This window comes from Nicotiana attenuata, unplaced genomic scaffold (assembly GCF_001879085.1).
Source record: "Nicotiana attenuata strain UT unplaced genomic scaffold, NIATTr2, whole genome shotgun sequence".
Classification (NCBI taxonomy): domain Eukaryota; kingdom Viridiplantae; phylum Streptophyta; class Magnoliopsida; order Solanales; family Solanaceae; genus Nicotiana; species Nicotiana attenuata.
Window position 1 is genome coordinate 584,772 of NW_017670444.1, and position 10,326 is coordinate 595,097.

Consider the following 10,326-nt stretch of genomic DNA (forward strand, 5'->3'; position numbering starts at 1 on the left):
TGCACTGTAGGAAAGTTAACGTTACTAATATTTAGTTTACTTTTTACCCTTTGGAAGTAAGTTGTTTGATTCACAATAATGGTAAGGAAAATCTTGGAAAATTCGATCCAAGAGTGATGAAGGTATTTTTCTGGGTTATTCATTGAATAGTAGTTCTTTTAGAGTCTATAATAAACGCACATTGTGTGTGGAAGAATCTGTACATGTTATATTTGATGAAAATAACTCTTCGGCTGAGAAAGGAATTACTGCAGGTGATGAAGATCAAGCTCAAGAAATTCAGGAGACAAGCAAATCTCAAAAGTCGACTGATGGATCTGATGTTGTGATAGAGTCTATAAATGAAACCAGCAACAATCCACCAGAACCTCCGAAGGAGTCAACTACTCATATAGTTCGTCCAAATGAATGGAGAAGTGAACTTGAATATCCTCAAAAGTTCATCATAGGAGATCCAAGCGAAGGAATGAAAACCAGGAGAGCTATCAAGAAGAAAGCAAACATAGCACTAATCTCTCTAATTGAGCCAAAGAAAATAGAGGAAGCTCTGAAAGACTCAAGTTGGATGCAAGCGATACAGGAAGAACTAGATCAATTCGACAAAAATCAAGTATGGAAACTGATACCCAAACCTGAAAGTGTTCCTGTAATTGGAACAAAATTGGTCTTCAGAAATATACTGAATAAGGATGGAAAAGTTGTAAGAAACAAAGCTAGATTAGTTGCTCAAGGATATTAACAACAAGAAGGAGTCGACTATGAGGAAACTTTTTCCCCAGTAGCACTACTGGAATCTATACGAATTCTTCTGGCATATGCATCCTTTAAGGGATTCGGGCTATTTCAGATGGATGTTAAAAGTGCCTTTTTGAATGGTTTCATTGAAGAGGAAGTATACGTGAAACAACCTCCTGGGTTTGTAGATTCAAAGTTTCCCTATCATGTGCATAAGCTAACCAAAGCGATGTATGGACTGAGCAAGCTCCACGAGCATGGTACGAAAGACTCAGTTCATTTCTTATTGATCATGGTTTTACAAGAGGTAAAGTAGACACTACTCTGTTTATTAAAAGATCATCAGAAGGTAATCTCATTATTCAAATTTATGTTGATGATATCATATTTGGTAGTGCTAATCCTCTTATGTGCAAGGAATTTTCAAATCTAATGCAAAGTGAGTTCGAAATGAGCATGATGGGAGAGCTAACTTTCTTCCTTGGACTTCAAATTCAACAATATGAAGAAGGAACATTCAAATGTCAGACCAAGTATACAAAGGAGTTGATCCAAAAATTCGGCATGAGCAATGCTAAAGCAATTGGCACACCAATGAGTCCTTCAACAAGTCTCAATAAAGACGAACAGAGAATTCCTGTTGATGAAACTAAGTATCGTGGAATGATCGGCTCACTTCTTTAACTAACTGCTAGTCGACCGGATATTATGTTTAGTGTCTGTAAATGTGCCAGGTTTCAGTCAACTGCTAAGGAATCACATCTCACTGCAATAAAAAGAATTATTCGATATCTCATTGGAACTGTCTCTCATGGACTATGGTATCCTCGTTCTAACACGTTTAAATTAGAAGGTTTTTCAGATGTTAATCTTGCAGGTGATAAGGAAGACAGAAAAAGCACAAGTGGAACATGCCAATTACTTGGCAAAGCATTGATATCTTGGAACAGTAAAAAACAAGGATCAGTTGCACTATCCATTACTGAAGCTGAATATATCGCTATTGGACAATGTTGTGCACAATTATTATGGATGTCTCATCAACTTGGTGGCTATGAATTATCGTTTAAGCCTATACCAATTTTCAGCGATAATTCTAGTGCTATATGTCTCTCTAAAAATCATGTGCATCATTCTAGAGCAAAGCATATAGACACCAAGCATCATTTTATTAGAAATCACGTTCTTAAAAGAAACATAGAAATATCTTTTGTTGGAACAACTTATCAATTAGCAGATATTTTTACTAAGCCTTTATTAGAAGAAAGATTTTGCTCTATAAGAGAATTACTTGGCATTATTTGCATTAATAGTTAATATTAGGACCTATGTGCTATTATTTTGTTTTGTATGCCTAATGTTATATATCTTTTCTTAATCACTAATTACGCCTTTGATTTCCCTCTCTTTTCCTCTCTTTTCACATCAGTTGCAAAGTTCAAAGAAGGAAAGCCAATCATCACGTCTGATCAACTGACGCCTTTACCTTTTCTGTACTCAACCGTCAGAAACCCTCTTTTTAATGCTGATACTTCTTTTCAATCTCCATCGTCCCTATCGCCTAAAAACCCTTCTCAGAAGCTCTGCCCAAACAAAAAAGAACTCTTCAATGGCCAAACACCCCAAAAATGCCTCTGCCTCCACTAGGAAGAGTACTCGCTCCAGAGCAAAAACCCCTTCTCAGCCCCCTGAACAGGTAGACCTAGGGTCCGATCATTCAGAAGGTTTTGCCTCTTCTCAAGCTGATTTTTCTGATCATTCTCAAGCCTTAGGAGATAAATCTTTGGGCAAACGACCTATGGAAGAACCCCATATTTCCTTCACTCTAAAGAAGTCAAAAATAGATCTTTCTAGTTCCCTAGAGTCAGACCTAACCTTTTTTTGTAAGACCCGCATTTCTTCTCAAGGTTCGGTGCTTGAAGATGAGATCCTTGAGACCATCCCCTCTCTAGTCACAGAGGAAGATAATAAGATGCTTACGAGCCCTCCTAATATGGAAGAAGTTCAAAAGGTAATTTTGAGCATTTCCACGACATAGATCAAAGGGTCGTTCATTAGCCCTACTAGTAAAATACAGGAAAAAGAGGGATGGATTTCGACCTTGCTTTTTTAGGTCTCAGGCTAGCGCTCTAAAGGTAAGTTCAAGTCGGAAACATAGCGGGGGTTCTCAAGCTTAGGAGAGGAGACAGTTTCGCTTTCGTTAGATTGTGTGGCAACGTCAGCAGAAAGGAGGAGAAGACGGAAGGCTGTATTCAAAATCTATGTCGGAATTGGCCAGTGCAAAGTCCTATTTGTCAAAGAAGAGAGCCAAGACAAGCTCAAGTCATCCGGGATAAGAGAAGGTCCTATCCTAATAAGCGGGGTAGGACCGGTCGAATAAGCAGTAATTCATCTTTGCATGATTCTCCAAATAGGAACTTTTTCATCGCCCTGAAAGACAAGCTTATTGCTCATGGGAGGGTAGTCTACCTTGATGACATGGAAGCCCAAAATTGTAAGGTAAAATATCTTTTCGTTTATCAAGGGTGGTCAAAGTTCTTTTCTGTTCCTCCGCCTAAAGTCTATGAACCCCTAGTGAGAATGTTTTATGCAAATCTTCGCTCTAATAAGTCTGGTAAGTTGGAGTATTTAGTGTTAGGAAAGCGTATTGTTCTTGATTGTGCCATGTTTGATTCAATCTTTCAGTGTAAGTGTTCAGGTTTCCCCATGCTTTTTAAAAATTCCTGGCCCGATGATTTTGAAATTTCTTTTGATCAAGCTAAAAGGTGTATTGCTGAGTGTCCATCTGAATCTCTCCCAAACCAGTTAAGCCCTAGTGATGTTAGTTTCGAAACTCGGGTTCTGGCCCACATTGTTGCAACCACTCTGCTTCGTCGTACTGGCTCTTTCTCCACCTTCTCTCAAAGAGACGCCTTTCTGGTCTATTGCCTTGTGACTAAACTCAAAATCAAGTTGTCCTCCTGAGTCATCAATTTTATGATTGAAAGTGCAGATGATCCCACTAGTCTACCCTATGGCATGGCCATCACTCACATCCTGGAAGCTCACAATATGTCCGCATCTGCATATCCCTTTATCTCTGTTTTAAAATCTTACTACTCCAGAGCTTTTGCGAGTATGGGGTATGTGTGTGTGAAGGGCTCATGGGTTAAAAAACAAGAAGGAGAAGTCAAGCATGCTCAAACAGATTCCAAACCCAAACCTTCTGCTTCCCATCCTAGCCATAGTGATCCTGACCTAGCTGAAAAAGCTTAGTGCCACTGACAATCAGCTCTCTGAAATCAAAGATCTTCTCACTGCCACTCAGTCCACTGTTGGTGCCATTCATGTTATCTCCAAAGAAACAGGTCTGATGTTTCCAAGATAAGAGTTGCGGTTCTCAAAGTAAGGGAAAACGCTGTCAAGGCATTCAAGGAGGTTCATGAAAGGCTTGACGGAATGAGTGTCTCAGCCAATGCCAGCTTTGATCGACTGAAGGAGGCGATCTGCAATACTCCTACCTATTTTCTGCGTCGTTAATGTGGAAGTTTAAGACAATTTTTTTTGTTGTGCTGTTTTTGGACTGAAAAATCAGTCGGTGGATAATTTTTTTTGTTTACTTTTGTTTTGCTATAACTTTGCCAGCAAATCATGCTATAAATCTTGTTCTCGTATGTCGTCTGTTTTTCTATTGCCTCTTTGCTGATGTCAAAAAGGGGGAGAAAGGATATATGTATTTGTACAGGTACATACAAGGATAAGTTGACTGAAGGGTAAGTCAGTTTGGCACTTTTTGAGGAGAAGTCATAGATCCTGCAGAAGAAGTCGACTACATGAGTCTCAACAGCTATAACCAGAGAAAGTCAATTGCTCTCATTGAGGGGGAGTAAAATACAGGGAAGTCAACTGGTGTTTATACATATATATTATTTTGTCATCATCAAAAAGGGGAAGATTATTAGATCTGATTTTAATGATGAAAATAATATATTTGTTCTTTGTATAGGAACTCATGGATAGCATTCAAGATAAAGGAATCAATCAGAGAAGATCAAGGAACTCATGGATGGCATACAAGATTGAAGGAATCAATCAGAGAAAATCAAGGAAAGCAGCCAAGATTAAAGGAATCATTGATACTGAAGGAATCAATTAAGGCTAGACTGAAGGAATCAAACCAATCAAGAGTATCGAAGATCTTGCAAGATAATCAATCAAGTATACTAAATCTGGAAGGATCAAGATTCAAGGAAGGATATCCGGCGCTATCAAGTCACGTATAAGGGAAGTCATTAAAGTCTTTCGTCAAGACAAAGACGTTGCTGAATAACATTATTCTTGGAAAGAATCAATTTCTTTCTAAGGATCAAATCTCTTGGGTTGGCAAATCTCTCCAGAATTCAAGCCTCTCTCAAAGTGTTTAAGCTTGTATCTGTACCTTAGCACATATACTTTGATCGAACCAAATACCCTCTCTTTGTTCTACTATAAACAAACATTGTAGCTCTACTAGACCTGTTGTGTAACAAGTTAGAGAAGAAAGAGAGACCAACACTGGTGAGGCATTGTATAAAAAAGAAACGAGTGATATAGGAACTAAGCTATCGGTGTAGATCACACCATTCACTGTGTACTCGAGAAACTCATTCACTGAAAGAGAACTCCCTTGCAACCCAAGGGGACTGGACTAGGGTTCACATTGAATTTGAACCAGTATAAAATTTCCGATGTCTTTAATTCCTGCATTTAATTTCTGCATCTTAAATTCTATCATTATTGTTATCAAGTTATTATATCTAGTCAACTAATTAGAAAACTAGTCGACTGGTAGCAATTAATTTTAAAAATAAACAATTCTCCCCCCCCCCCCTTATACTTTCACATTACTCTCATCAAAGATTTTTCTTCTTCTAACAAGACCATTAATATTATAAATCACATTGCATAGTTGTTTATTCCTCTCGAAACGAGAGTCTTTCGGAAACAACTTCTCTACCTCCCCAGATAGGGGTATGGTCTGCGTACACATTACCCTCCCTAAACCCCACTCGTGAAATTCTACTAGGTTGATGTTGTTATTGTTTGCATAGTTGTTCATGCTAAATATCCCATCACATCAAGTCCTCCACCGGGCTTACAACCTCATGCTATCGAGCACGGGTTAGTTGTTCAAATTAGTTATTTATATTTATCTACAAAAACTCGAGTTGCCAAGTAATCTATTAATGTTGCTTCAATCCTCTTACTAGTTCAGCCCATTAGTAAGTGAACTATCCACCATTACTATTTCAGTTTGAGCCCCTGGGTATAGAGTCGCCTTTGTTAGGGGGCGCTTTACCCACAATGTGGGACTTCCCGGCGCGAATCCGGATTAGTCGGACTCCAATATGGGTACCGGATACCGGCTGAGAAATCAAAAAAAAAAAAAAAAAAGTGAACTATCCACCTTGTTCACCCTTGTAGGTGTACTGGCAATGATTTTTTTTTTAAACCCCTCCCAAATTAGGAGGATCGATAGTGTTACCACACTTCCCCTCCAGCGTGACTCGAACCCAGGACCTAAGGTCGTGCACTTTCCTTTGGTGTACTCAGTACTGGCAATTATTAACAACAAATTTCCTTCGTTGGATATAAATATAGTTCTTATATCTCTTAAAAGTTCTTTAAAAATTTCATTTCCATGCACTTTCTTTGGCTAATTTCTAGTCCAGCTCCTTTATTAAAAATGATTGTGAAATATAATGACATGGTATGAGATCCATATAGACGTTCTCCTATTGATTGATGAGTACTATTAAGCACCAGGTTATCAGTTTCTGTACTCAGTTTAAATTTGGCATAGAAGGACTAGAATTTCGGCATATATATATGTCCAAAGAATGCAATCATTTTAGGAGTCAAGCTACAGAGCCATGCGCCACTTCTGCTAATTAATCTTTTTTTTTGTTATAAAACAATAAAAGAAGAAGAAGAGTAGTGTAGAGAAAAGTAGAGGGAGAGAATTCTTATTGGTTTGAGATAAATTACAATAGAATAGAACCCTTTATTTATAGGGAGGGGGTGACTTAGCCACCAAGCAATGAACCCTAGAATCTCTCTAAATATAGACATTCACCATAAATAGAACTCTATTTATAACACTCCCCCTTGAATGTCTATTCAACAGATAATGTGCCTCGTTAAAACCTTAACTAAAATAAAACCCAGTGGGAAAAAAATTCTAGTAAAGGAAAAAGAGTACACTTATCTAACAATACGCCTTTTGGTTGCCTCGTTAAAAACCTTGCAAGGAAAACCCAGTGGGACAAAACCTTGTAAGGGAAAAAGAGTACAACGCGTATTAACTCCCCCTGATTAGAGCATCAATTCACATCCTTAAACATTTGCATTCCAATCTTGTGCACCCTCTTCAAAAGATCATTGGTACATATTTGATAAACAATATCAGCCATATTAACTTCAACGAATTTGTTTTATGAACTTCAAATTCATATTATCTTATTCGAGGATCTATATGAACAAATGATAATTCATTCCACGTAACTTTTTCTCAATTGTTTATCATGTCTCCCCCTCATGTTAGAAAAACTAACTTGTTTCCTCAACTTTGAGAACTCATCTTTGTGCTTTATGGTGTTAATCAAAATATACACCGCACATCAATAATAATAAGATGAAATTATTTGGTTCCTGACCCTGAACCACTTGTGAGGGGAGAAAATAATATACTTTCGTATATAACGTATATCAAACTGATATAGATAACTTTATTCTCATAAGCAATAGTTTAGCTATTAAGTGGAGACACTCAATAAATTATTTTGCTAAACCAACTGTTATGTAAACCAACTTATCAAGATGAACTTCTTGAATAAAAAATCTAGAAATTATGCTCTATATTAAATTATTGAGCAAGTTACCTCGCAAACACCAGGTTGCGGGTTAATAATAATTGCACATGCAACCATCTCACAGATGCATCTTATATGGTATACATGGCGGGTGAATGAGCCCATATTCACCTTTGATATTTCCAGTATTCATGGAATTCAATCCCAATTTTAGTTGATCTATTAATTAATGAGAACAAGCAATATAAGAGAATTCGTAAAGAACTTTCTAGTTCTTTAATATTTACCCATGTAAATTCTCTATTATTTTTGCACATCATACTTGAATTAACATGGCTAAACCAATTATGCCAACTGGATAAATTATCAATATTGATAAACTTAAAGTTTACACAATGATGTCTGCAATTATGATAAATTATCAATATTGATAAATATCAAATTTTTCAATATCTCAACTTCATGGATTTCTCCAATATTTTAATTTCAAGTTTTGTGTGGAGTGCTGATGATTATTCTAAATCAAATGGTTTCAAATATAATTGTACTCTTTGTTTGTACATGATTATGAGTATTTGAATCAATATACACTGCTATTTGGTCTATAAATATTCTGAGCCTTGAATATTTGTTAGCAACAAGTAAATTAACAGATAAACTCATTAATCAAAAGGAATTGACGCATAGAATTGGTCAAATTGACAACTCAACAGTAAGAAAATAAGTAGTGCAATTTCATTAATTAAGCAATACTACTATTCTTGCAAAAACTAATCCTATTTAGAACATAGTTACATTAAAGGGAAAACCAACATTAATTAATTTCAATCTTCTAACCACCAAAACCATAGAGAGTACGGCCTTGCCTCTTGAGCGCGTACACAACATCCATAGCAGTCACTGTCTTCCTCCTCGCGTGCTCTGTGTAAGTTACAGCATCACGAATCACATTCTCTAGAAAGATCTTGAGCACGCCACGTGTCTCCTCGTAGATAAGTCCGCTAATACGCTTCACTCCTCCTCTACGTGCCAAACGCCTGATTGCTGGCTTTGTGATACCTTGGATGTTATCGCGGAGAACTTTACGGTGTCATTTTGCTCCTCCCTTTCCCAATCCCTTTCCTCCCTTTCCGCGTCCTGACATCTTCAATTCCTGCAAAAATCACTTCATTTATCAAAAATCAACATATAGTAGCTAAATTTCTTTAAATCAAAATAATCCCATTGCAAAACACTATCTGATTAATTAATAAACTAAATTAGAAAACTAATGTGAACAAATGTATAGAGTGAGAGAGAGAAGGATAGAATGGTAAACCTAAAAACAGTTCGAAGCTTAGAGGCTTGATTACTGAAGAGAGAGAGGTGATAATGGTGAGAGAGAGGCTATATTGTTGGGATATAGAAGGAGGGTGACGCTGGTGAGTGCTTCGATCTATGTCGTGATCACGTGAATTAATATTTGTCGTCGATGAGAATCTTTGACGGTTGAGATGAAAGCGACGAGGATTGATGACCTGGCACTCTGTGTTAGTTTCAATTGAGTATCCAAAATTTGAATGTTTTTCTCCTATAGTGATTTGTGGGGGTGGGGGAAATAGAAATATGGGCGGGACTGATTTGGCGATTTACCGCCATAGATGAATAGTTGAAAATGGGCCAGAAGCAACTGGGTTTATGGTTTGGGCCAACCATTCTCATTCATAAAAATTGCATGGGGCACCCTATTTGGTCGCTCCTTTTTAATTTGTAGCCGCTTTATTTTTCTTTTTGCACCCGTTAAAAAGATTATTTTGCCTTCTTTATTAAAAGAGTACTTTCTCTCCAAGTATACGCTAGTCCTCTACTGTCTCTGTCTCTCTCTCCCGTTATTCGCGTTTTTTTATTTGTTCTTCTCTGAAATCAAATGATTTTCGTCGTTTTTTTTGATTTTTCAATTGTTTGTTCCCCAATAACATTACGCATAATCACAGGTACATTGCATTAAATTTCTGGGTTTTAATTTAGTATTAATTTTTACGATTTAATTTCTGGTTTTGATTTTGATAGTCATGTATTTATGATAATATAGTTTCCTATGGTTTATTTTGATAAGTGCATTAGTTTTATTTTACGATTGTGTTTTTAAGTTTTTGAACGTGTGTGTTTTTGATGAAAATTCTATAAATTCTTCAGTGATTTTTGGAGACGTCGAAATTTTTAGAAATTTTGAGAGTTAAATAGATGATACTATTAAAGAGTGAAGTTTATATACTTCAATGATACCTTAGTTTTAGGAGGTGAAGTTTTATTTCGTGTTTTGTGTTTTGTGTTTTTTGTTATATTTTTTATGAACTTCAGCATTATTTTGGAGTTGAATTTGTGTTTTGTTTTTTGTAAGAACTACAGCATGTTTTTGCTGAATGTTTTGTTTTGTAACTGGTGAACTTCAGCTCTAGGAGCTGAAGTTTTTGTTTTGTAACTGGTGAACTTCAACCTTCTTAGAGCTGAAGTTTTAGCTGATTTTTTTGATGTTCTACTATTATTTTTTGTATCTTTTACTTTTTTTGAACAGATGGCATCTAGAAAATCCAAATCACCTATAAATCCTAAAGCACCTAAAGATCATAAAGCAGCTAAAGCACGTAAAGCAGCTAATGCACCTAAAGATCCTAAAGCACCTAAACAACGTATAATACCCCCAGGTCCTTTAGTCCTTGCTGCTCCACCTACAAAGCCAGGGGATAGATATTATGAGTTTCGAGATTGGTTTAACTGTCGT

The 10,326-nt window shown here is 36.7% G+C and overlaps 1 pseudogene; it reads right to left on the minus strand.

The window, feature by feature from the left end:
- Positions 1-8,207: 8,207 nt before the first annotated feature.
- On the minus strand, positions 8,208-8,715 carry LOC109239502 (annotated as a pseudogene).
- Positions 8,716-10,326: the final 1,611 nt, after the last annotated feature.